This window comes from Ambystoma mexicanum, chromosome 3p (genome assembly GCF_040938575.1).
Source record: "Ambystoma mexicanum isolate Mex_15411 chromosome 3p, UKY_AmexF1_1, whole genome shotgun sequence".
NCBI classification, from domain to species: Eukaryota; Metazoa; Chordata; class Amphibia; order Caudata; family Ambystomatidae; genus Ambystoma; species Ambystoma mexicanum.
The window spans coordinates 348355891-348383323 of record NC_090925.1 but is presented as its reverse complement, the minus strand read 5'-3'; the positions used below and the strand labels follow the sequence as shown (position 1 = coordinate 348383323).

Below are 27433 nucleotides of genomic sequence, written 5' to 3'. Positions count from 1 at the left end.
CAAGACGCACCTAAAATGGTGATAATTAAACAAAAAAGAGGAGTCCACTGGAGATCCACCCTTCTATCTAGGGATTGTACAATTTTAACTGGAATCACGCCAGGCGACATCCCGGGGAAACCGACATGGTGAGGCCAGAAATCGGAAGCCATCCTAGATTATGTTACAATTTCATCTAACTTGTCAGCATTTATCCAAAAACTTGAGGTACACACCACGCAGTCAAGTGACCATAACCCAGTCAAACTTACATGTCTAAAGGCCTCATTACATGTTGTGCTGTAAGGGAATAACGGTACCGGTAAGCGATTACCGGTACCGCTAAATCCCACACCTAATTACGACCCGGACTTGCCGCTATTAGCGCAACCGGTAAGTATGGTGCCACTAATAGCGGCAAGTCCGTGTGCGCGTGACCCCCAGGTCGGAATTAGCGGCATGGCGCTAATAGCAAGCCATCACAAGCCATGCGGATATGGCAATAGCGGCATGGGAAAGACCCAAAAATCCCTTACCGGCATGGCGCTAATACCGGCATCGCGAACCACCCGTTAAGAGACCTGAGCAGTGTTCCCACCTGCCACAGGTGGACACATCCAGCACAGGTGGAGGCGGTGGAGACTTACAGCACAAAAGAGCACACCACACCCCTTCCCACACCCCTTCCCACACAAAAATGGTTCCAATACTGCCAGCATTACATGGGCTGGAGGACATGATTGCAGTTCAGCAGCACCAACAACAGGCAGCACAGAGGAGACGCAAGAGGAGGAGGAGTAGGAGTAGGAGGAGGGCAAGACAGGCGCTGGAAGCACCACCAGGGCACCCAGTAATACCACAGAGCCAGCCACCAATTTCCAGGATCCAAGCCAGTCCATTTAACCAAACACCTGAGCACATACATACCCATACCGTCTGCACCGGGATACCATCACCAGCATAGTGGATAAGATACATGACGACAGCGTGAGCCTCATAGACATCAGAACTGCAATCCCCCCTCTAGTGAAGGTGGTGACTGTGCTCCACCTCCTGGCCACAGGCTCGTAGCAGCATACTGTGTGGCAGATGCATGGCATCTCACAACCAGTATTCCCATGCACGCTGAACCAGGTACACAATGCCCTCCTGAAGCTTGGACATGAACACATATTCCTGCCACGGACTGCCCAGGAGATAGCAAACACCAAATTTGGCATCTATTCACTTGCAACCATCCCAAGTAGCATCGGGGCCATCAACTGTACCCATGTGTAATTGGTGGTCCCACATCACAATGAAGTATTCCACCAAAACAGAAAATAATTTCACTCAATCATTGTCCGAATGGCATATGAGGCAAATAAGAGAATCACACATTGTTGCGCCAGACATCCCGGATCAACCCATGATTCAATGGCCCTGCAGAACTCCACCATACCAAGCAACATGGAGCGACAAGCTGGCCAACAATCGTGGGAACTTGGAGAGTAGCAGGGCATGCACAGGGCGGTGTGATGGGGGGGAGAGAACGATACACCAACTGTGATTTGGCTGTCGTGCGTGGGCCAAATGGTCATACAGATGTACGTCAATGTACATTGGGGGACGCCGCAATGTACTTGAGAAGACCCCACATGAAATGTGAAGCTGCACAACATTGAATACAATCCACCATTTGAAACATTACACATCCATCCACACCCACATTTCACATCATGCCACTCCACATAATACACAAATCATCAACATGCCATCAGGTCAGTCATACAGAATTTGGCCAGCACAACATCAATATCGCAATGTGCCCTAGAATGCATGCAAAGGGATCACCCCTAGCCATAGCATCTGACCACAAACCCATAGCACCACTGAAGTGATGCTTCGCAGCATAGCAACATGGATGTAGGAATGGCAGTACACTGCCATAGCGGTACGAAAATTGCCTGGGCCCAAGGACACCTGAGACCTGGCCTCACCCAGGACATTTCCATTACTGTCGGAGGCATGTTTCGGCCATGTCGACTTGCATGGTCTAGCTCAGCCTTGTACATTGCAGTCACGCAGATCGTCTGCATGCATGCTGTCAGTTGGGCTTCCAATCACAATGCAAAGAAGATATGTGTGACATGTACAGGCCACAGCAGAGGTGGCCGGTAACAGGTACCCATTCTTCACCCCATGCAGGCAAAGCCGGCCATCCCCTGAAGAGGTACCACTTAACCCCTGTATGGAACCCACAGAAACAGCAGGAAGAGGACAACAATATTGCACATACCCGTACCTGCGTCATGACGGAGCAGGCATTCGGCCTCTCCAACACACAGCTCTGGTGCCTAAGCCTGCCGGGTGAGGCTCTCCTGTACGGCCATGACAAAGTGCCGAAGATAACCATGGCATGTGTGATGCAGCACAAAAAGTGCATCAGACTGAATGTGCCTATGCACCCTGACATGCAAGCGCCAGATGAGGATGATGTGGATGGTGATGAGGATGGTTGAAATGTCCCGCCAGGACATGCAAGAGGCAATGTCCAGGAGGGACACGATGTGCGTCAGCATCTGATGTATCAGATTCCATGAGATCCAAGGTAAAACTATTATGGATGCAGATGGGTATTTTTGCCCTGATGCATGTGGTGAGTCCCACAAAGAACCATCTCCCTAATACAGTACACATACACAATGATGATTAGCAAGGCTGTGTTTCAACTTTTCAACAGTGTATTGTGAACAAAAATCAAACAAAAAGTGCATGGCCCCAACTGTGCAAATGACCTTACCCCCCTCCCCCCACAACACTCCCAAAAACACCCTTAGCCCCCTCCCCCCACAACACTCCCAAAAACACCATTACCCCCCTCCCCCCAAAACACTCCCAAAAACACCCTTACCCCCCTCCCCCCACAACACTCCCAAAAACACCCTTACCCCCCTCCCCCCACAACACCCCCATGTGAGCCTCATGGTGTGTGCATGTCCTGCTCCACATGTGCCACCTAGTCCTTGCTGGCCCTAATTCGCAGTGCCTCCTCCGCCATTGGGTGGTTGGAATGTGGCCTTTTTGGTAGATGGGGGAGCAGGTGTCGCAGTGTGTGTGTCCTCAGTTTCTGTCTGTGATCCTGTAGGGGTGGGAAATGGGGATTTTCAGCGTTTATGGATCAACATGTCTTATGCTGAATGCTTACGTCATGCCACTCTATGCATTGGGGCCTCATTATTGTGGATTGTGGTAAAGGGGATGTCGGGTGGGTCATGCATGAATGGGTCTGTGTTGCACGTGTATGTGGTGATGCATGCATGTATGTTTGTGGCTGGATCCATGGCCTTCATACGGACACATATTTGGGGGGCACCTCACACTTCACTGTGCATTTCTTGATATATACACTCACCTCCATCGGATGAAGTGGCCACACCATGCTCCATTTCTCCAACACCCTCTATGGATTCCACTCCAATTGTTGATGCGCAGATCTCCTCCCACTCACGGAGTTTCAGAGGTGATTCGCCGCCTCCTCCTGTGCCCATTGCCAGGTTGCGGTTGACGGTCAGTATGTTCCTGACAAGGAGCCGGAGGTCGTCCCACCTCTCACGACAGTCCTTGACTGTGCGGGTGGTGGTCCCCACCGCACTGACTTTGTTGGCAACCTCTGCCCAGATGGTCTTCTTCTTGAGGATGGTCTCCCGCCGCATGTCATTGCTGAAGACCACATTTGCATTTGCCGCTAGTGTCTCAGTCAGCATAATCAGCTCCTCATTGCTGAATTTCTCCTTACGTTGGCGCTCAGCAGTTTTTTTTACCGCCTTGGGGATCTTTGGGCTGTCCTGGATGGATTTGTGTCCGAGTTTCCTGGAAAGGGGTTCTGGATGCGGAGGGTGGCAATGGATTGTGTTTTTAAAGATGGCCGCCGTGCTCTTTCCCGTTCCTGTGCGATGATGCTATTTCCGGTTCCGCTTTTGTACGGTGACCGCTAATAGCGGTGACCGCAATTTGCATGCAGCGTGAAGGCGGAGGTGCTATTAGCACTTTTTGGGGACTTTTATGGCATGGCGGTAGGGAGATTACCGGCATGGCGCTATGCTTGTGTCCGCATACTCGTAATGGTCCGCAATTAGTGGCCTCTTGCGAGGGCGGAGACGCAAATAACGCCATGCCAGTAAATGCCTTCATTTACCGCACAACGTGTAATGAGGCCCTAAGTCTTCCCGTGAAAAAGGAAATGGAAATGTTCCCATTCAATCTGGAAATCAATTCAGGGAGAAACAGACTAAGAATGAATCCAGCGAAACTCCCAACGTTGAACGGAAAACTGTCAACAATGATAAACGAATTACAGTCACAGGCCGTCCTGCAGGTCATTGATTATATTCCATTGCTAAAAAAATTCAAATCGCAAGCAAGCCCGGAAGTGCAAAACCAACAATGTCACACCGGCACGTATATGACCGAGCTGTGGTTGAGAAGAAAGGAACTTTGAGGAAACATCTAAAACACCTAAAGCATTTAAACGAGGCGAATAAAACCGTGGAAACACGGAAATTAAAACAAAAGTTTCATAATTGGATGAAGATGAACAAGAAATACAATGTTCAACCACGACTCGCAGGCTATGATAAACACGATATGCAAGAGAAACACTGCAGAGTCGTGGGCCTTGATAAACAGTAAGGAGAAGCTCCAAGACGCTTTAACATCCAACTCAGTTCCAGGGAAACAATGGAAAGCACATTTTAAACAAAGACAACCAATATCCCAACCTCTAACAAACAAATGGATTTCAACGAGAATGGATGAAAATTTGCTGGACATAGATAACAAATGGATTTCAACGAGAATGGATGAAAATTTGCTGGACATAGATAGTTCGACCTTAGAACTTTCATCATCAGAAAATTAAAGAATTCAAGAGCACCGGGACCCGATGGGTGGATGAATGAAGGATTGAAAAAGGACACAGTGGAATGGGCAAAAATCTTACATCAATTGTTCAAATACATTTTGCAATCAGGAAAAATACCAGACTCATGGAAGACGAGTGTCGTGGTGCCAATTTTCAAAAAGGGACTAAGAACTGATTCAGAAAATGATAGGCCCATTGCCTTACTAGACGTGGCAGGGAAAATCTTCGCCACCATACTACTAAAATCTTTGACCAAATGGGCAACGCAAACTGGCCACAAAGACGAATGGCAATCAGGTTTCGTAAAGGGACACGGTACCCCATTAAACATCTTTATCTTAAACCTATTAAAAGTGCAAACCCTTAGAAATAAAGAGGCAAAATTCTATATGGCCTTTATAGATCTATGAAAGGCTTGCGATACAGTAGATAGAGAGAGGATGTGGAGAAAATTAATCAAATGGAACTGCCCGGAAGTTCTCCTTTACAATATAAAGGAGCTACATACAAACACTTCTATCAAAGTGAGGCTAAATAAAGCTGGTCTCCTGTCTGAGACAATTTCCACGATAATAGGGCTTAAGCAAGGTTGCTCCTTGGCTCCAGAACTATGCAACCTGTATTCCTCAGACATGGAAGATGCCTTTGTGGACTCAAGAATTTTTCCGGCAAAACTTGCTAATGTATCAATTGGAAGACTAATGTACGCGGACGATATAGTCCTAATTGATCAGACTCCAATAGGACTTCAATGCCAATTAAGAGCTTTGGAGTCATATGTAGCCAAAAACAAAATGACTATCAATTCGGAAAAATCCAGGATTCTGACTTTTGCCAATACTAAAAAGGGGAAAAATACAAAACACGCTCAATGGTACCTAAACAACAAAAAGATAACGGAAGTGTCTAATATTACGTACCTGGGGTTCTGCGTCAACACTGACAGAAACGAAGCCCCAAGATGTCAAGATCTGAGAAACAAACTCAGTCGATTCTTCTTGAAACCCCTCATAGACTTTTTTCGAGCAAAGGTGGTGGCAATCCTCACCTACGGATCGCAAACCTTGCTTCTCTTGGACGCCAATATATGGTCCCGCCTAGAAGGCAAATTCTGGAGAACAACCTTGGGATTGCCAAAATCTTTCCTAATGCAAATAATTCGAAGAGAACTGGCACTATCCTCTTTGAAAGTCATTGCAGAGTGGAAGATAATGTCTTTCTTCAGGAAATGCCTTGAACCATCAACAAAGGGGGGATTTGCAGCAATAAAAAAAGCGATGGTTGAGAGGTCGGAACCGATACTAGCTGAATGGGCTAAGGCATGTCAGATAATCCTCCTTAACCTGAACGAAACGGAAGAGTCTCTATTAAGCAATCCGGACCAAGTGAGAAAAAAAAATGTACACCAGAGACTGGATGGAAACATTGGAAGACCTCTATAAATATAAAGGCTATGAAGATTTCTGGGCAGTTCCGCGAAAACTGAACCGGCAACCAAAATACCTAACACTATTCCCTAATTGGTTTTTGAGAATGGGCTTTTTAAAACTTCGCCTCAACCTTTGGCCTAGTAGAACAAACCATTACAGAAAGAGAGGAAAAGAAGAACCAAAGGAATGTAGATTATGCAAAAACGCAAAGACGGTGGAATCCCTGAAACATCTGCTACTGGAATGCCCAACCTTGAGAGGGGAAAGACAGACCTATTTACGTCACATCTGGCAGGATTATAGAATTAAGGAAATTGATCTCTGGTGGTCACACTTTGTGGAAGGAGACAAGATTTCAAACAACCTTGTGGTAACAAAATTTATGCTGGTTATCTTTTAAGAAAATCGAGGGAGAAGATTAAAATTCAGGATGACGACAAGGCTTCGAAGCATAGCGGCCTCACTCAGTTACAAGCATTACGTAATGTAAAAGAATAGAAAGAGAAAAGAAACTACGCTGACCCTTGTACAAATTTCTACTAACATTTTTGCATATTTTTAGAATTGTGGATCTTAAGTGTAAATTTAGCTGATTTCCTTCCTTTTTTTTTATCGATTAATTGTTTTATTGACTTTGTTCACCTGAGTTCTTTTCCTTCTTTTCTTTTTTTCTTGGTAAAATAGCCAAAGGTTTTCCTTCTTGTGTAAACCAAAGAGCTAATAAAAAAATAAAAAAATAAAATTAAAATAAAGGGGATTGTGGGACAAGTGGTTTGCACTGTTTATTTGCCCTATGTTCCGTGTGCATGAGACAACAGTAAAATTAGAAAAGTACATGTTGCATTAAGGCTTTGTTTTGTGCCACAGAAGGTGGCGTTTGCAACCCTTTGGTATAAATATACATTGAACCTATCCATTAAATACATATTCTTTCTGTGGTTATTTGCTCACTGGTGGCACCGGGGGAGGGGTCTACATGGCTCTATATGAGTCATTAGCAGGGCTAGATTGAATCTAAGAAGAATAATCGAGGTGTTGGGTGGCACCTTAATTGGCAGGGGGAAGGAACTGCCAATGTTAAGGGTAATCTTCCAATATATCCCTACAGGTCTGCACTGAGAGCGTGCAGAGGGAACACGTTGAAATACTGTACCACAATGTCTTAGGTCGCTGACTCCATATATTAATGAATGGTATCTCATGATTGTTGATTGAATATCTACAAGCTCACATTAAACATAAAAATCACCAATGTGTGCAATCATATCCCGTCACCAAAAATAATACATATTGCACAAGACTTTAAGCAGCAAGGTATATTAAAAAATAAATGTGATTGTTCATAATCCAAGCTATGCTTCTTGAGGCTTTCTGAACAAATTTCAAATATACAAAATTTACACCAACTAGTTTCGGCTATGCCTATTGCAGACATGCTAACCTTCCCGATTTAGGCGGGAGACGACTCCCGATTTTGAACTGAAAAATATTGCTATTTTTCACGTTCTCCCGCCTAAAATAATTCTAGCCCCAATGTATGCCTATGGGGAAATTAATGTCTCCCAAATTCTCTCGTGAACTCTCCCTCCTACGTGCCTCAGAATGTTGCATAGCTCTCAAATCACATGCTTTTGGCGGGTGTCACCCCCCTTGTAAAGGGCTGACTCACCCGCCAAGCCCCCTGCACGCCCATTCATTCCAATGGGCGTCTCACCCGCCAAAAACAAAATTGCATGATTTCACCCGCCTTTGCGACACAAACGGTTGAGAGCTATGAATGTTGGCATGTATGCTACTGTATTTGGCTGCATATATATATATATATATATATATATATATATAATATTATATTAATTATTTGTCAATGAATGACGTTACAAAGATTAATGTAGCATTACAATACAAAAAAGACAGCGCATTTGATGTATTCAAAGACTATCAAATAGTATGCTGCAGCCACCACCTGGTTATTACCAGAAACCCTCTATGACTTGTGCGATTACAAATCAAATATCTAGTCACTTCTGAGTGTTACCAAAAGTGAAGCAAATAGATCGTTTTTCATTAAAATACACATTTTGAAATTGTGTATGTTACAGGTCCATAGTCACCTCATCTCAAACAGTTGAATGCTGTATGCTATGTTCTTCTGCGGTTAGGTAAAAAAAAATTTCTAAGAAAGGGGGTGGGGGGGATCTTTGCGGTTGCACATAATTGTTCACAGTGCACCACCTTCCAAGATGGCGCACGCTGAGACCAATCCCCTTTAAATCCCGTCATGCAACGCGGTCTTCTTTCCACTGGTACGCCTAGACCGGCGAGTTCGCACCGCCCGCATCCAAGAACGCGGGTGAAAGTACTGCGCTGCTCACTACTGCTCAATTTTTACAGTAAGTGGTCTCCATTAGATCTATAAGGGCGCACGCCCACTTATCCATTAGGTTTAGTTTGTTGGCTCAATACTTATATATTAAATGAGCCCTTCGCTATTCTTAGTGGTGCACCGAATTCCAAGATTTGACAGGGTTGGGTTTTCTTTGCATTAACGGGACCTGCCCTGCATTAACGGGTTCGTCCTCGCGTGCGTCTCCAGCATGACAACGCGAGTAATCAGTGACAAAACCAGTACAGTATATAGTAATGCAGTCTATTCTGCAAGACACCCCCCCCCCCACACACCAACTATTTGACGGAGCTAAATGCGCCCCCTCCCCTTTTTTAAGTTAACTGCTGAAGAACATTGCATTCGATTGTTTGAGATGAGGTGACTAAGGACCTGTAATGGACACCATTTCAATATGTGTATTTCATTGAGAAACTGTTATTGTACCACAAATATTTAATGTGATTTTTATTTCTCTCTATAGGCTGCACTTTTGGCAGCACGCAGAAGTGATTAGATATTAGATTTGTTATCGCACAAGTCTTAGAGGGATTCTGCTAATAACCAGGTGGTGGCGGCATACTATACAATATGGTAGTCTTTGAATACATCAAATGCGCTGTCTTTTAGGTGTCTGTGTACATATGTTGCCTTGCCAGGTCTTTTGGCCTAAGGCGCTATATAAATAACAAATCATTACTTCTGATACACACCCCGAGGAAGGCAGCCAAATACAGTGGGCATAGCCGAAACTAGTTGGTTTTAAATCTGTGTTTAACATTTTTTTTTCTAAAAGCCTCAAGAGTCATAAGCTGGATTATTAACAATCGCGTTCATTTTTTTAATGTATCTTGCTGCTTAGTCTTGTGCAATATGCATTATATTTGGTGATGGGGATTTAATTACACAATGGGGAATTCTGTGTAATGTGTTTGTAGCTTTTCAATCAACAATCATGAGATGTCCTTCATTAGTAAACTGAGCCAGCGACCTATATTTGTCTATTGTGTCCAGCGGTCCATTCCTGAGCGCACATATATGATTAGCATTGACTTTTTGTTTAGGCTTTGACACAAATTGAATTTGTCTAGCTAGTGAGTTGTTCCAAGAGTATACTTTTTTTTTTTTTTTTTTAATACGTCTTTGTCTAACCCTGGTACTTGGTTTAATTTGTTTAATTTAGGTCCTTTCCTGATTTTGTGGAAGCCAGGTGTCGGGGCAAAACGTGCAGCGACTTGCCCAGTAGCCAGAAAAGGCTCGCCTACGGCTTCTCGGAATCCCTGCAGCTGCGCGTGTTTATATTGACACCCCGTAAGGTTAGATTCCACTGAGCTGCCAAGAGTGATGAAGGGGGGCGCCCTTTTGTAAGGGCGTGGAGCATTCTTTCCTCCACGCCTTGCATACATCCTATCACTTGCCCGGTGCATTCTAGTTCTATTTGCTTTTGAACAGATCTGGGAGAAATTATAAAAATCTTAAATGTATTGAATGAGGGGTTTGCGCTATTTTAAAATTTACCTTACGGGTCAACTTAATGAAGAGTCAGAAATATTCAGTTGCATGGGGGAGCAGTAATGGGATCAGGATGCGTTTATGAAAAATGTAATGATGCCGATAGTGAATGAGCGGGACGGCAAGGGGAGATTTAGGCAGGCGAAGGGGTATAAGTGCCAGAAGGGCCTCAAACGAGGAGGTTAAAGGGAGACTGCAGAGAGGAAAGGACAGTGAGAGGTGATGGGGGGGTGGGGGGGGAGGGGTGAGGCGAGAAGTGGAATCGGGCTATTATTGTCTGCGATGCATTATGAGCTATTTTAAACCAGCCACGAGTTCTACATAAAGTATTAATCGGCCCTTGGCTGGGTGAATAGCTGATGGGTTAAGTGCTACCCTCTGACATGGAGCACACTTCCACTTCAAAAGTTAAATGCTTGCGTCCCTTCATAACAAAATCAAACTTCCATGCCATTAAAATGGGTAATGTATTATCATTACTATTTCAAACAATAAAAATAAAAAAATGGGTAATGACTACAGCCCTGCGAAGCCCAAGTAGTATGACATGAAGCACCACATATAAAGCTGCTAACCTTTCAATACTGTTGTGACTCAAAGCATTGACCTGTATAGCGGGAAACTACTTGCTCAACAGAGCACTTCCACTCTAGGCCTCGGGTCCTGCGACATTTTTTTTAGACTGAAAGTAACCAGCTTTTGATATTGGCTGTTTAATCTATTTTTGTGTACAGACATGTCGCTAGCTGTGGCGGCTGGTGAATTTTTTTTAAAGTGGAGGGGCACATTTATTTGTCCTGCTATGGCAGAGCTACCTAGTGTAGCTACGGATCCCAAAACCCAAAGAAGAGTTTGGGGGGGTTTTTGCCCTCCCGAGAATTATTTTAAAATAGGTGAAAATGGTGCATTTTAGAGCACACTTTTTAGACAAATTGGGTAAAAAAAGCCAAACACTTTGCAATTGGATTTTGCAGGCACTCGTGACAAAAATCTAATAGATGCAAGTCACCAACGGAGCACAGGAGCATTTCGCCAGCACATTTTCATGCCTTTTCCCACAATGCGTGCCAGTATTTCACACTGGCTCTGCCCATACGTTTCCATGCTGACTGCAAGGCGTATACCCTATTACCATATAAGAGCTTATTCATGTTTGCTTTGGGCATGATGCCAGCAATGGCACTAAGAAAACATATCCATGTTTGTTCTGCAAATATATGGCAGTATCCCCCTTTACAAATATACTCCAGTTGGCTTTACCATTTAAAATCTATGCCAAAGCATGAACAAATGTCCCAACTGGCTGTACTAAAATGCCAGTCGAGAGCTGCATAACACTTATCATGCTTGCTTTACCAACGATGCCCGATAAAAATTGCCATACCAGAATACACAATGACTGAACTGGCTGCATTGAATGCCACTCTAGCTTCATAACACATAATTCATAATAACGCTTAAGCTTGTTTTACCAAAGATGCCCAATACAAAATGTTATATAGGGCAAAGACCTATATAAATGCATTAGGGGAGTCTCCCATGATGGCACATCGCACTCCTGACTGCCAATACTTGTACAAACACCATCTTCCCCTTCACACTTCCTTTTCCTTGTATCGCTCTATCCCCTTCTCCACCAATCCTCAATATTTAACTTCCGTTGTCAAAAACCATTAATTGGGCAGGCACCACAAATGCTGCCCATGCTCTGGACCACACCCTTTGGGTCCCACCCAGTATCTAATTTGCTGCAATATGTGTCAATCTGTCTGTGCAGAATCCACTTCTGCTCGCAATTAAATTACTCCTCCCACTGGCACCAGTGCAACACATGCAGATATGCCTCAAAGAAAACCCCACTACAAATGCAATTCTTCTATCCCCAATGGGAGGTGTGAAGTGTCTTTCTGCAGCTCTCGCCGACAGGAAATCCATGCATAATATCCCTGATGGAGATTTGACATGCCCCGTGGGATGGGTTACCCATAATCTTATTTGATCCCATTATATAAACCTTTCGCATCCCAGTTTATGCTTTGCCTAGATTGACTTATTTACCTCTATGGATCAGCTGAGACCCTCTGTGTCCATCTTCCCCACAATCGATCACTTTCCTTCTGCGGTGCGGGGCATCCTGAGTGGAAGTTTCTCCAAGGCGGCTTCTGTTCCCTTCAGTACATGCGTATCAACAGTCTCCAGAGGTCGCCTTGCAGTCACCCAGCTCATGAAAGGCAATTTCAACAATCCGATAGTACTGGCCGAACTATCCTCTGCTACCATATGTGAAAGAGCAGGGAAAAAGCCTTTGTGCTCAAGGACCTGGTTCGCTGGGAAATCCCAGGCTGAAAGACAATGTAAATGGCAGTCTGCTTTAACAATCCATATAAAGCGGGGATAGTCAAAAGCATCCAAATTTCCAGAACTGTCGTTTTGCGTACAAACGCAACCTTTAAAACCGAAAAGACTCATACATGTGTCTGTGTAATCGCATTGGCAAAACCTACGGGGTCGGGTGATTGGTTAGGGGAAGTAGTCTATGTAAACAAAATAGAGGTTTGTATCTTGACTACAATGTTTCTGATGGCCACATCTTGGACCACCTCTAAATTGATAAAAATAAGACATCAAAAGTAAAAATGATTGGTTACTGCAACATGCATCTAACCACACCCCATGGAGCCTTTTTATTGGTTGGTATTAGGCTTGCCAACCTTGTCTCATGTGGTTGTTCGTCATATCAGCACAGCAGTGAAATAATTAGTAAGGATAAGGAAACCCAAAGATTTGTCTTGAGCTGCTATTTGTTATTCCTTAGACCAGGAGCCAGGTTAATCCCCTTTGTACTTGTCCTTGGTGTGTCTCAAATTCTGTGACTGTCTTGCGGTCAAGGCAGTTATCTTATCTGACTGGGCTTAAAGAATGGGCAGTGTTAATTTGCATGTCACGTGTTGTAGGACCTTGTTTGAACTTATTTAATTGTGAATTTAATATTTTCACCAGTGCTATTGCTTTCTCTGAACACCGAAGACTTAGTCGAGCTATCTTTTGACCAATGTTAGACTCCTTATTAACAGTCACCAGGTGGTCTAACATTGGTCAAAAGATAGCTCGACTAAGTCTTCGGTGTTCAGAGAAAGCAATAGCACTGGTGAAAATATTAAATTCACAATTAAATAAGTTATACGGCTATTCACTCTAGACTGAAACTAAGATAAGTCTTTTTGTTGGGAACCGTTATTGTTGATTCCTTTTGCAGGGCTATCCAATCCTTCCGTATTTCCACCATACCTTTGTAAGGGGGTTGTGCAGCAAGTGCCTAGGTCTGTACTTCAGTGAATTCGGCAGTTTGATTTTCATGGAGTCTGTGTTTCTATTCAGTTCAGTGCATGCTATGACGTCCATTTTTTCAGATGCCGGTCAGTTACGGTTATGTGTATACACCGAGCATCAGTTTGTTTCATTTCTACGTGTGCATTAGCGGTGTTATGTTCTTCATGAAGCAATTGAAGTTCTTGCTGTCTAAATGCAAATTTGACCTATTCTTGTATCTTCATGGTGGATGTATATTTACTTCATGTCCAATGTTCAAGTGTATGCATCCTTTGAACTTCTATCTTCTCATATGGTTCTGGTCCAATCCCTGTACTTGGGTAAGGCTGATAGGGTTGCCTTAGTGAGTAGCACTTCTCGTCCAGCAGTAGTATGCCAGGGAGGGGCAGATGCGAAGAATGACTTCATTGGCCTCTCAACCCCACACCCATATATATTTGGCCACTCCTGAACTCTGTTCAATTAAACAATACACATCCTTCTCTGGGAGAGACTGTCAGCTCGTTGTGCGGCTGCTCGACAGTATCTCTACGACTGCTTCGACCACAACATGGTAAGTACTGCACCCCTCCCCCTCTGCTAAGATGGGACTATTGGAGAGTGACTGATCTGGGGATGTGGAGACCCTGGCCCACTTGGGGGGGGGGGGGGGGGGGGGGGGGGGAAGCAAGGTTGGATAGGCCCGCGTCTGGGGGATTGCGGGCAGCAGATGGATTCCTCTCCCCTACTTAGTTGGCTATGATATGTTCACTCTAGTATTCCATGGAGTACTAGACAAAGTGATAGTCTATCAAGGCAACCACATATAAAGTGTCAATGGACCTCGCGCCAGTACCGCCTCTCACCACCAGTAGTGGGCACTACGTTTCAGAAGCCCTGATGGGTGTGGATCAACGCCTCCAACTTTTGACCTGATTGGCTTCCATTATGGCGCATGAGGCACACCAAGATAACTGGACACTGCCCCATTCAAACCATGGTAACTTATCTTGTTTTTGGCACTTTGTATGCAAGCCATTATCCGGCATGAGGTGCAGTGAGAATGTTAGACATTGCACTATTTAAATATTTTTCTGCATTGGTTCTATCATATGCAAGCATACATAACTGATGCTGGCTCACTATAGAGCCCTGACATTGCAGGAAGGCTGCAGACAATGTATACTTGCCCCTGACTTAATGCTCTGGTTCAACAGTGTTTCAATGCACCATTCCTAAGAGTAATTAAATAATGCCATGGATGTGGCAGCCAGGGAGATTCAGGCATTTTTCTTGTAAAAACATAGCCTGATATCAACAATGGAATTTTAAGTAGCCCTATACACATTTTAGAATGTGACGTAACCACGACACGCATCCTTCTTTTAAATCGCTAATTTCATGATTACCAGTGGAGTAACTTTGCTGAAAATGTTGGGGGGGACATGACCTCTAAAGGAAAAGGTGCCCCTGCCAAATGAATGGGGGCAAAATGGTGTGCCACAAATGTTGGGGGGTGGGGGATACAAACACCCCTGACCCCCCCCCCCCTAAAATTATGCCCATGATTACCTACAATACCTTTTCATACTGGTTGCTTCCGCTTTTAAGACTCCTTGCACTTAGGTTTGTGGTCACCTTCCCCGCAACACTGTTGCGGGGCTAGTATTTGTCTGCGTGAAAACCTATTTTTACGTACTGCTAGCATTGCAAACTATTTTCCAATGGGTTAGCCTGATGTATTGCTTGGTGGCTGTCCAGGACTGAATGCCATGCACACCCGCCGCCGCCAATGGGGATTACATTGAATGGTGTTAACTTTGTGCAATGTCCAGCACTGTCGTGTTCTTGTCACTGCGTGGCCATCGTAAGAAGCTATGGGACTTCAAAAGCTAACGATCGCAGCATGAACGGTAACAAAACGTGGGTGTTGTGTATAATGCATTTTAAGAAACTAACGTGAGTGCATCTTTCACACGGGTATGGCTACATATTTGCTTGGCTTGTAAAGGCACTTCAATATTTACAGTAGGGATTACAGGGTCACCAGCTCTGACCTGCTTTAAAAATTATCTGCATTCTACTAATCAGCTGTTTGCTCTTGCCCCTCCCTCGTCTGGATAGTGTTGCTCTGTGGCCTCGCGCTTCAGATAAGCCACCAACTTTACAGAAAGTCTGCAGGCCAGTCCTCTCTCACTGCCTGTACCACGTGCTCTTGTGGCACAGCCCAGACATGGTGCGGTTCAGTGGGATCTCTGCTAAACACGGGCTAAAACCAGCCTTCCAACTACCAGAAGTGGGGAGTCTGGGAATGCTCGGAATACTTGCCAGTAATCTTAATTACTCCGAGTCCTTCTCTTCCTCCTCCCATCACTTATCAATGAGGTGCCCACCTCTTTACAGGAACCCTTTTTCTACTTATTTATTTTCATTTGTATAGCGCACTTGCAGCCCATGGGCATCAAGGCGCTGTTGCAGGGATTTTGTAGGAAATTAGACTAAAAGGAACCGGGCGACCAGAGGTCTCTTGGTTACAGAAACAGGCTGTATGATGTGCAGATGTTAACAGTTAATACAAATGATCAACAGAGTTACATACAGAAGAGTAACACATGCTGACGTTTACATGTTGATGGTGGAGATTTTCAGTCAACGTTTGCTTTATGGAAAGCTTGGTGGGACTTGATCGTTCGCAGGGGGTGGGTAGTGCGTTTCAGTGGGTGGCTGCAAGTGTAGGAAAGCTGGAGCCTCTGGCGTGGACTTTGCAAGTTTTAGGCGTGACGATCATGTTGGAGTAGCCTTTCCTGAGAGGTCTTGTGGCGGTGTGCTTGTTGATTCTTTGAGCCAGGTACGGGGGTGCCAATTCATGGAGGCATTTGTGGGTGAGGGCAAGAGTTTTGAAGACAATTCTCTCTTTGACCTGGAGCCAGTGGGCCTCCCTTCTTACTTGGGAAATGTGTTCTTTTTTTGAGGTTCCTGTGGCCGCCCTGAGGGCATTGTTTTGAACAAGCTGGAGTTTGGCCAGATTTTTGCAAGAAGTCCCAACAAGGAGGGCATTGCAATAGTCCAGTCTGACACCAATTATTGCCCTGGCAATGGTGGCAGTTCTGGCGTGATAATCCTGCTGCGTTGAGAACTTTTGAATAGTAGGCTGAGGAGGCTATGGCATAAACCTGCCTATCCATGGTCCGATTTGAGTTGAGGTAAACTCTAAATGTCTTGACGTTGTTGGAAACCTTGATGGGAATGTTATCAATGGTAAATGAGATTTACTGTTCATCGAGGTTGCCCAGAGTGATGGGGGGACCCTATGAGCAGAAGTTTAGTTTTTTTCACTGTTGAGGCAGAGCCAGTTGTCTGCCATCCAAGATTGGATAGTGGAGTAGATAGAGGTGAGTGTTAGAATCTGCTTCATAGTCCACAGTGAGTAGAATGAGCACATAGTAGTGTAAGCATAATTCGTATACAATATGCCCAAAGTCAAGGTTGCTGAACAGGGGTCTCGTGAAGAGGTTGTATAGCGTATTAATTTCCTGTGGCACGGGGTGGCGCAGGCTGAGTCGGAAGACTTTCATAGCCCTTTCTTGAAGAAAGGAGGTTATCCAATCACAAGCTTTGGAGAAGTTGGCCTCAGAGGCTAGATGGCGGCATAGTGTTGTGGTCCACCAAGTCAAAGGCTCCAGATAGGTCTAGGAGCAGAAGGAGCACAGGTTTGCCTGTGTCTCTCAGATCGTCCATTTTGATTCTTTCGGTCTTAGAGAGCCGTTTCGGTACCATGTCGCGGGCGGAAGCCAGATTGCCGCAGGCCCAGGAGACGGTTATCTTCCAGGAATTTTTGGACTTGCAGGTAGGCTCCTTTGTCCAAGATTTTGAGTAGGAATGGGACAGTTGTGATGGGTCTGTAGTTCCCAGGGACCGTTGGGTCCAGGGATGTTTTTTTAAGGAGTGGGAGTACGCAGGCTTCCTTAAGTCCAGTTGGAACGTGGCCAGCCTGGAAGGATGAATTGATGAAGGGAGCTAGGATGTGTGACAAGTCTTTGATGAGTTGAGCAGTGCAGGCTTCTCCTTTGCAGTTAGAGGGTTTGGATTTGCGCAGGACGATAACTTCCAGCTCGGTCATATCTTTAAAGTCAAAAGGAGGTGACGATTTGGATTTAGTGGTGAAGGAGATTTCCTATGCATGGAGATTTCCTATGCATGTTGGTTATGAGGTGGTGGTGAGCTTTTTGATGGCCGCAAATTTTAGTTTGAAGAGTTATGCTTGTCTAGCATAGCGAATTGAATACTATTACACCAGCCTTCGTCCTTGAGGAGTTGACTGTTTTTCCAATTCTCTAAAGATGAATATTTCTTTGGACCCTGATTTAGCATCATTGCTCCTTGAGTTGAATGCGGCTTTGGCTAGGGTGACAGCTTTGTATGAAATGGAGATGGCTTTGAAGGCACCTGTTAGCTTCAGAGGGGTTAGCTTCCCATGCGGAGAAGGCACGCCTCTTGTGGGAGCGTTGGTCAAGCAGTTTAGAGAACCAGGTGTTGGAATGTTTAATTTTTTGGGCTGTTAAGGGCGAGTTGAGCAATGGCATCAACTACTTGGGTGACTATCTCTTTAAAGGTGTTGCTAGGGTGTCTGGGTTTTTAGAGAATGGGGCTTGTAGACCAGGGACACGAAGAAACGGTGCTATGTTTCCAGCTGAGCTGTCAATTGGCTTCTAAATCCTTCAGGCCCGCCCCCTCTGTCCATAACAGCCCACCTACCCCAAGACCCAACAGTAAGTAAAGCTGATCAATAGACCCATTCTACACTAGGAAGGGCGAGGTGGGAATCTCGTGCTGGGACAAGAAAGAAGAACTAAGAGTAATGAAGATTACCAGTAACTAATAAGCGCATTACCTCCATTCGAGTGAATGGGCCGAGCCCAAAGAAACAGCACGAGGCAAATGGAAAAGCAACCCGAGCAACACTAATTTATTGAAATATACTCCAGACCGCAGCAACAAGATATTTCACAAGAGCGCCACACTCTAAACACCTGCCCCAAAGGCTCCCACCTCCTGGTGGTGAAGATTCAAACCATGATGGTTAATGAAAGTGTTTGGGTCAGACCAGGTGGTGGTACAGCAAATGTCCTGGATAGGAACACCAGGCTTCAGCCCAGGATGCAGCCATCCGTGCATGGGCTTGCCTTGCACTCCAGATGGAAGGGGTGACCCCACGGAGGTGTAGCCGAAGAGATGGCATCTCTGAGCCAACGGCTGGTGGTGGGCACATACTCCTTCTTCCTGGAGACTGCCCCCCAAATGTGACAGAGGCTAGGAGAGGAATGAAAAGCCCTCTAGTGTGATCCAAATTGAGCAGAACTGCCCGCTGCAGGGTAACATGAAACCTAGAAACCACCTTGGGGGGGTTGGGGGGGACGGATGGCACTTAAACAACGCATCGTGGGGGAAACCACCAGGAAGGGTGACTCGCAGGAGAGGGTACCAAGCTCCCCAAAACGCCATGCTGAAGTGATAGCCACCATGAAAACCACTTTCAAAGTAAGGATGCAAAGGGAAACATCCGGCAAGGGCTCAAAGATGGAACACAGCAGAGCCCGAAGGAGTAGTGAAAGGAGGGCAACCCAGAAACAGACTGGCCAGGCAAGAGAAACTCTGAAGAAGTCCACCCACCAAAGTGACCACCCACACTCCCAAGGAATCAGATTGCAACCCACTGAGCCCACAGGGTGGAGACGCAAGTTGAACCCATCCTGAAGAAACTGCAGCGCAAGAGCCCCTGAACCCAAGCAGGAGGTACCGCCATGAAGCAGACGCAGGACATGAAGTGCCTCTCTTAGGCCCTTAAGGTAGAACAGGGTTTGAAATTGCCAGGAGCTGGAAGCTACTAAGCTCCTGGTTATACCAAAGGGGAGCCTGGTTAGCTTGAAACCAACAACTACTGGGAGCTGCTTTGGACTTCTGTGGCTAAGGAGAATAAAGAACTCACCTGAGGGACATTTGGAGCATATTGGATAATATAAAATGGACAAAGTTAAGTTTGCATCTTGCTTAAAGTTAGATTTGCTCTGCGCTACATATTGGCTCCTGTTTCCCCACAGGTAGCTGCTGCCTAACTGATTATGCCTGATAACCAGGAGCTTCCTTTTGCTTCTGGTGAGCAAATCCCAATTTTGACCCCTGTAGAAGGACGCCGGCCCCTCGATGTGAGAAACCACCTCGTCGGAGCCCCCCAGAAACTAGATGTGCCCTTTCAGTCGCCAAACCCCGCGACCAGTTGGGCCCACCACCGGGTCCAGACTCGTTGAGGGGCAGCATGGGGGACACAGCCAAGTCCTGGAGAGGAGGAAACCAGCACCTGTGATGCCAAAGCGGAGTCCCGGATGCGCAGTAACGCCTTCTCAATGAGGGTTAGGGGCAGAAGGGCATACAAGAGCCCCAGTGGCCACGGAGGCCAGAGCATCCACCCCCTAACCCACAGACGGCAACCTGGCGAATAACCAGGAGACTGAAGAGGCAAACAAATGTGGAGTTGCCAGAGCCCTGCAGATCCTAAGGACCACCCAATCCCCAGAGGGCAACACTCTGCTTGGGTGATCCGCCACCACATTCTCCCGGCCCCTGACATGACCTACAGACTGAAGAGTATGGAGGAGAAGAGCAAGAGACCCCAAAGACTGAGACAGGGCTCACCTGGTGGATGATCGTCTGAGCGGAAGAGAACAACATGCCCTTCCAAGACCAGGAAAAAGGACTTGATGCCTGAAGGCTGCTGAGAGTTCCCTCCATTTGGAGGACCTGGACGCATCCCCCAGGAACCACCTCCTGCCGTTCCTGTCCCAGGACCACCACCACCCCCATCAGGCTGCCGTACATGGTAACAATGATCAGAGGTCAGGCAAAGCAGGAACCCCACCAAGAGATTTGGCAGGTGCAGCCACTGTCGAAGCTGATCCCTGAGAGACTCGCAGGGATAGGAGCTTCAGTCAAGAGATGACTGCTTCCAGAACGTGTGGATGTTGAGCAACAGGGGACGATGGTGAAGTCTTGCTCAGGCAACCAGGAAGACTCATGCCGCCATGTACCACTGAGCCTGAAGAAAGTCCCTGGCCGACTCAGAGCCAGAAGATGCACCATGCAGCCCTGATAAGGGAAAGAACATAGCCCTTCACAGTCCAGAACCTGGCCCCAATGCACTGACGATCCTGTGAGGGCTGCAGATGACGGCTATGCGAAACCCCAGCGAGGTCAGCAGGGCACAAGTAGACCAGGTGTTGCAGCAGAAGGTCTCTTGACACCGCTTTAGTCCGGTAGCCAACTTCAGACCCAAGGGCAAGGTCCGGAACTGGAAATTGCCCACCGCAAACCTGAGAAACGTATGGTTAGGCCAAATGGGAAAGTGCAGGTAGGCGTCCTGACTATCTAGGGGAAACCAGGAAATGCAAGTCCTTTAACAGAGGAATGACCCTCTGAAGACACTTCACCTTGAACCTCTGAGTCAATATGTGTTGGTTCAAGACCTTGAAGTCTATAATCGGATAGAAGGACCCCAAAGAGTTGGGCACCAGGAAGACAATGGAGTAAACCCCAAGACCACCTTTCTGATCACGGCACTAGCCAAAGGACCCCATTGGAGCGAAGTTCCCTTGGTGCCTGCTGCATGGCCAACCTCTCGAGTAGGCACCTGGGAAGGGGTGCATCTGTCACAGAACAGGGAGACCAATTCCAACTTGTACCCCCCCTACCTGACCAGACGATTGACCCAGGCATCCGCTGAGAGCTGGGATCATTGCTTACAAAAGAATGTCAGGTGGCCTCCAACAAGCCCAGCGTCAGGACTTGTGCTGGTGAGGCGGGGGGGTTCAGAGGGGTCTGATCCCCTTCCCCCTCCCCCAACCCCCAGCCGGAGTAGACTGGGGCGAAGTCCAGAAAACCTATTAATGGGACACCTGAAGAAGGTGGCACTTACCACTGTCAGTCGACCTCTGGGAATCGCCCATGTTGTAGGTAGGAAGAGTGGAAGGTGACACCCCCTGCTATGAGCCTGGAAACCCTCCTCCTGCAGGGCCTTCTTAAAATGCACAGGAGCCTGTCCTCTGACACCCTACGACTCCCCCGCCCCCCTTAGGAGGGGAAGAGGACAGCAAAGGAGAGCGATGCTCCACATGCCTAGATTTGGAAGTGCGTTTTTCCATGGCGACAAAAGTTGTGGTTTGGACAAAAGCAACCAAACTCCTACTGTGCCTGACCAAGCAGGAAAAGGACTGGTTGCCCAGTCCAGGAGGCCAGCTACATATTGTAATCCCAGCGAGGAGTACAAGGAGACCGCACACACCCCGACCCCTCCCCCCTTTCTTGCTTACCTCATGGCCTGAGGTGATCACACCCCAGGCAATAGACCTGCAGAGCGAACTGATCCCAATGCCCCCCCAAACCCTGCCCCCACCTGGGGCTGGCTATCTCTATCACCTCCCCGGCCGTGCCGGTGGTGGTAGGAGGGTCCAAGCACCCCGTCTGACACAACGGATCCCCTGAGAACGCCTGCAGGCCCCTGCTCAGCAAGGGTCACTCAAGGCAGCGGGAAACCGGAAGAAATCCTTCTCCCTTGGCTATGCCAAGGGGGGGGGGAGAAGCGCAGTCCCTGTTGGGTCTCAAGGAAGGTGGGCTGTTAATGCCTGGTGAGAGGTGGAGGGGGCGGGGCCTGAAGGATTTAGAAGTAGAGGGTTCTTGTAAATGAGATGGGACACCTCATTGAGTGCTGGGACGAGTAAGAGTGGAGGTAATGTGCATAGGGTGCTCTGGCATGGAGAGGGTGGAATTCCAGCCCGCCTTAGTGAGTAGCGGAGACTAGCGTCCAGGATCCTCTTAATGATTGGTATTCCACATGCTGCAGAGTATACCGGATAGTAGAATTTGTGTTGCCCCCTCAGGGTAAGCGGAGGCCTCCGCTCCACGCCTGTTCCACTTTTGGCTTCTTTTGAGACACAAAGGGGGTCAAGTGCCACCCAGTAGTGAGGGTGACTCTTGGATGTGATCGTGCCAGTACCAGCGGTGGAATGACGGATGGGAGGGAAACACAACTGTTATTTTCAAGAGCCCACTACCTCTCAACGCCTTTTACTCAGTGACTGACCCCCTTCTCCGCCCGCCCCATCATTCGGAGCAGCTTTTCAGAAGCACTGGCTGTCCCTTTGTCTTTTGAGTGCTCAATCCACCTCAGGTGGCCCAGCTATGAAGATTTGTGGCCATCTCAAAGTGCTTTGTCTTTCGGCTGCTTGCTTAAATGCGAGGTTTAGTCCAACCCATAGCACGATTTTAATGGCCCCTTCTTGAGACTAAGTTACACTTGTGCTTCACCTATAATTGTTTTCCCACATTCGGGAGGGGCGGGGTTTACAGAACCAAAGGTTAATATTAGAAACGTGTTGTGCTACAGAAGTGGCAGTTAATAGAAAAGACCCCAGGAGAAGATGTGGAAAGACAAATCTGGGCACCAGCCGTGTGAGCGAATCTGGAGACCACCAGGAAGAAGGGGCAGGTTGGGTGTGCGCCAAGAGCCCTATCTACCATCGCTCCCCTCCTGTGCTCTCTTCTGGCAGTCGCTTGTGGTTACAGCTCCTGCGGGTTGATTTCTGCCTGTGGATAGTCTTGTTCGCACTGCTGGTTTGTTTACTGGCGTTTGTCATTGTAGTACCTCAGGGTGGGCTTTCCGTTATTGGGTGCAACATTTGTTCCGTTTGCAGGTGGCGGCATGGGGGCACTGCAATAGTCCTGTCTCGATACCACCTCCACACTATCAGTGGCACGCAGGGCGTTTGAGTGGCCCATATATAATGGTGGATGGGAACAAGCCTATGCAGAAGAGTTGGTTTTATTGGTGGGATTGTTGGAGCTTGAAAGGGGCACTCGGCTTGGAAGCGTTTTTATATGAATAGGATCCTGGAGTGGGGTGGAGATTCCATTGACATTCCAAGACAGTGGTTCTACAGTGGAGAAAGATGTGTACCGTCTGTTTAGACATTGTCACCATCCGAGGTGATTCTCACGAGTGCCACTAGAAACCTTGCAGGCAACCTGAGCCCAGGTCTTTATTCACCAATAATGCGAGTGGTCTGTCCTTTAACCTTGGCTTTGGTAGACTATGGAGGTCCTCAGAGTGCCCTACCTATAGGCCAGGGGGTGCACCACTGAAAAAAGAACGGTCGAATCCGCTACAGGCAGCTCTCAAAAATCCTAGTAGTGTAGATTCTGTCGGCCTGACTTCCAGCATCCGGAATCTTCTGCAGCAACGCAAACCTTGAATTTGTCTGCAATAATTGCACCATCATGGAATCGGGAATCCTCAGCTGTCTAGTTTTTGCATCAACCGCGTGAAACTCACGTGAAAGGGTCTGCAATGTTTGTCTCCAGATGTTTTAGACTAACATCCCCCACCCCCCAATATGCTCTAGGTAGCATAGTCCATGGTGAGGCATCACAGGCGTCTTGGTACAAAATATCTAGAGGCTAGTCCGTTTGTAGATGCTTGCTCTGGTTTCAAGGGATCACAAATTTTGAGCAGTGCAGTTTGTCTATATTGATTAAGTGTCGTTTGACGTTGCCTGGCTTTCAACGTCCTGATATTGCGAACGTTGGAATATGCAGCGCTGTTGTCTTGTGCATCTCGGGAGGATAGCTCAGGGGCAACGTGTTCGGCTAGGAAGCAAGACGACACGGAGCAACACAGGTACGATCCCCAGGTCTGCGCTTGGAAACCTCAGGTTATTTATAATGTGCTTAATACCCGATCATATCATTTCAATTAGCACTGCTTTCAGGAGTTTGTACATGAATTCTTTTTTTTTTTAAGTTGGAAACTGCATGACTCTCCCGGCCTGTGCCAGATCTAATCATTGCTCCCTTTTGAAGTGAATGGAGTCCCCCGAACCCCACCTCTTCTGGATAGACCGCACAGTCCCACAGACTCGTGCAGTCTGACCCACAAACAATGGCTTGTCACTCCTGCCTGACACCCATAGCGCCAAAGACCTGAAACTGAGTCTCACAATGTGTCTCTCCCTGGGCCAAACCCATTGGCGTTATAGACTGGAATATAAGTTACCTTCAGCATATTCTCCAAACCCCCTGCATCTGGCTGCTGTGTGGGGAACAGGCTTTCTACTTCTGCCTCAGAATGTCCGATGGTTCGGTCGGATCAAGGGGTGTTGGGATAATAATTGGTGTAGTAACACTGTGAGACTATACAACACTCATCTGTTTGGTATTAGATGACCCACCTTGTGGTATAGGTCTGTACTACACAAGTTGGTAGTGTCTCAGCAGCCAGGCCCATCTCAAGAGGGGTAAATGTGAGCTGTAGCAATGAAATTCGTATTTACAAGTACCACTTATACTCAAGGTTTCTGTTATCAATAGTTATTTAACATCTATTTTTAAATGAGCATTCTTTAATAAGGGCACTGTATGTAGCAATCAAATACTTTAAAAATAAACTTTTCAGGATCAGCACAAGTTAGTGGATACTCATTGGATATGCTCTTTACACCGTTCCTACACCCGTAGGTGACTACATTCACAAGGACAGTAATGGCCTTTAAATATCGCTAGTTCTACTTTGCAGATTCTGAGGTTGCATAAAGCAAAGGTTAAAGGAAGGGAAAGGTTAAAACAGGTTCTCAGTATAGGCGAGGACAATTGATCCAGACAAGCCTTTCCCAGCAGTAACAGTCTTCAACAAGTTACCACCTAAGAGGGACTGAAATATCGTCAATGGGCTAGAAGTCTGCAGGGAGCCAGGACAACCCAAGTCAATTGGAGCACAGTCTATGGAGCTGAGGCACTTAGTCTTGCACAAAGTTAGTTTGTACTGACCCCTTGTAGGGTCACAAGGTGTAAAGCCTGTGAAAGGAGAGCTGGTATCAACTCTCAGGAGCAGCTAATGTAAATCTAAACTGAGAAGAGAACAGCCAAGACAATGGGGTAAGTACTCCAAGTCTAAATGGTACCTCTGGTTCGAGTAGTCCAGCGGGATTTTGTCCTGTTGCAGCAGTGCAGACCCTGGGTTCATGAGCCTCGGTTGTGGGGACAAGAGGGAGGACGTCTGTAGGGCTCCTGCGGCTGCATTTGGAGGTAGTTTTCATCTACGGGCGCTTTTCGCTTCAGCTGCACTTTGTGGTTTTATCGCTCAGTAAACTTCACCACTGCGGACCGATTGGTCTTCCTTCACTCCTTGGTCTTCCTTCACTTCCTGGGCCCTTGAGTTGACTCTAGCTCTGGTTGTCCTGCTTCTGGAGGGTCCTTAGATTCCTGGAGCTTCTGGCCAGATTTCAGATGTTTCACTCGACTATGGATTTCTCGGCCCCTGGCACGCTGGTCTTGCAGCCGCGAAGTACAGCCAATCGGGGAAGATGGTTCAGTGGAGTTTGCCTCAGGTTAGTTGGCCCCACTAACCCAACCCGGAGCTTCTCCTTTGATCAGAAAAAGGAGTTTCCGCACAGCACCATGGCTTCACCAGGCAATTCAAAGATCCAGGAGGAGGCACAAACTTTGTTCACGGTTTCTTTGGTGTTTCTTCCAGTGTCGACTTCCTCTAATCCCAAAACCCTCACCTTTAAGAATGTTTCTCCCATTTATGCACAGCCTAGGCTGTCCTGAAAGGCCAGCCAATCGGGATTGGTTGCATTCATGCACTCCTAGAGACAAAGGACCGGGTTTTGGGAACCTCCCTCACATCCTGACGCTCCAGACCTGCTGGAGCCAGACGCGGGCTTCAGGGCTAAAGCCTGCCAAAGGAAAAACTAACAAGGGCTCAAACCTGGCTCAACAGAGTCAAACCATAAGAAAGACCTCACAAACAAGAAAATGGTGAAAAAAGACTGGGGCAATTATGACAAAATGGTCACCCATGGGGGCTGTACTGCAGCTGATGATTCAGCCTGCAGTAGAAAAGCACAATGGTAGGAAAATTAAACCACTGCCACGAGCCATTTAGAGTAGAAGTAGTGAGGGTAACATTAAAATGTTACATGAGAACGTAGGATAAGGGGCTACTAGGTAACCCCCAGCAATCCATATAAGATGGTGTGCTAGACCTTCAAAGAGAAAAGGTAAGTAAAGACAATTTCACTTACTATTCTTGGGTACAGTTCTCACAAAACGTATTTAAACCTTATGAGAAATCTAAAGGATTTCTGACCCTGCACTGAAAGTGCTGTCGCCATACAAAAAGTAGGTGCCTACGGAGTTTGTCCTCATAATCGGAGGTAGCACATTCCGAGTCGGGTCCAAACTCTCACGCCAGGGTTAAAATTAGGTCTTAAAATCCAGCAAAAGAGCTGGGGCATCTCTAAGGTAGAACGGAATTGGCACAGAAATGAGAATTCTCCCTAACTAGGGGTGCTGGGTAGGCTGCCGGGCCTGTTACTCCCTTAGCTTTGGCTACTCTCAATTCCTCGCATTCCAGCTGTCAATCATGCAGCACTGCACAGGTTCCTGGCAAGCTGTCATACAGATTTGGTTTGAATAATTATGTTTAACCTCCTCGCCTTGCGAGTGATAGCTGAGCCGGATGGAGTGTGGATCAGGATAAATGGTGGCGGAAGGATTATGGCTGTCGGGCATCCTCACAAGGAATCCTGTCTGCTGTGTTATGGGAGGTGGGTGGGGGAGGCCCTGGGTGGCTCCTTATGGTGGGGCCCTGGTGGCATATGATGGTGAGGGGCAGGTTGTATGATGGGAGGCACTAGTGCAATACTGTACTGCCTGTGATATTATGTGGGGCAGGGAGCTGGTGCTATGTAATGTGCAGGTATGTATAATGCTGTGTAGAGGTGCTGGTGATATATTGTGCGGGGGGTGGAATGTGATGTGAAAAAGCACTGGTGGCATTTAGTGATGTGCAGGGGGTGGTTGATATTTCGT

At 46.9% G+C, this 27433-nt stretch overlaps 1 protein-coding gene and 1 long non-coding RNA gene across 6 annotated transcripts in view; one reads left to right on the top strand and one right to left on the bottom strand.

Annotated features, from left to right (window-relative positions):
- LOC138580431 (uncharacterized) overlaps positions 1-27433 on the bottom strand; it is a 624618-nt gene that overhangs the window by 21496 nt on the left and 575689 nt on the right. The gene's annotated exons all lie outside the window — the stretch shown is intronic.
- The window catches only part of LOC138580430 (filamin-A-like), a 456077-nt gene continuing 437243 nt past the window's right edge, over positions 8600-27433 (top strand). For 4 of the 5 annotated variants that reach the window (XM_069650971.1, XM_069650969.1, XM_069650970.1 and 1 more), the window contains exon 1: positions 8600-8702. The gene's annotated coding sequence lies outside the window, so the exon portion shown is untranslated. Of the gene's footprint in view, positions 8703-9996; positions 10012-27433 lie in introns of those variants that run through there. The other variant, XM_069650967.1, reaches the window with a different exon arrangement.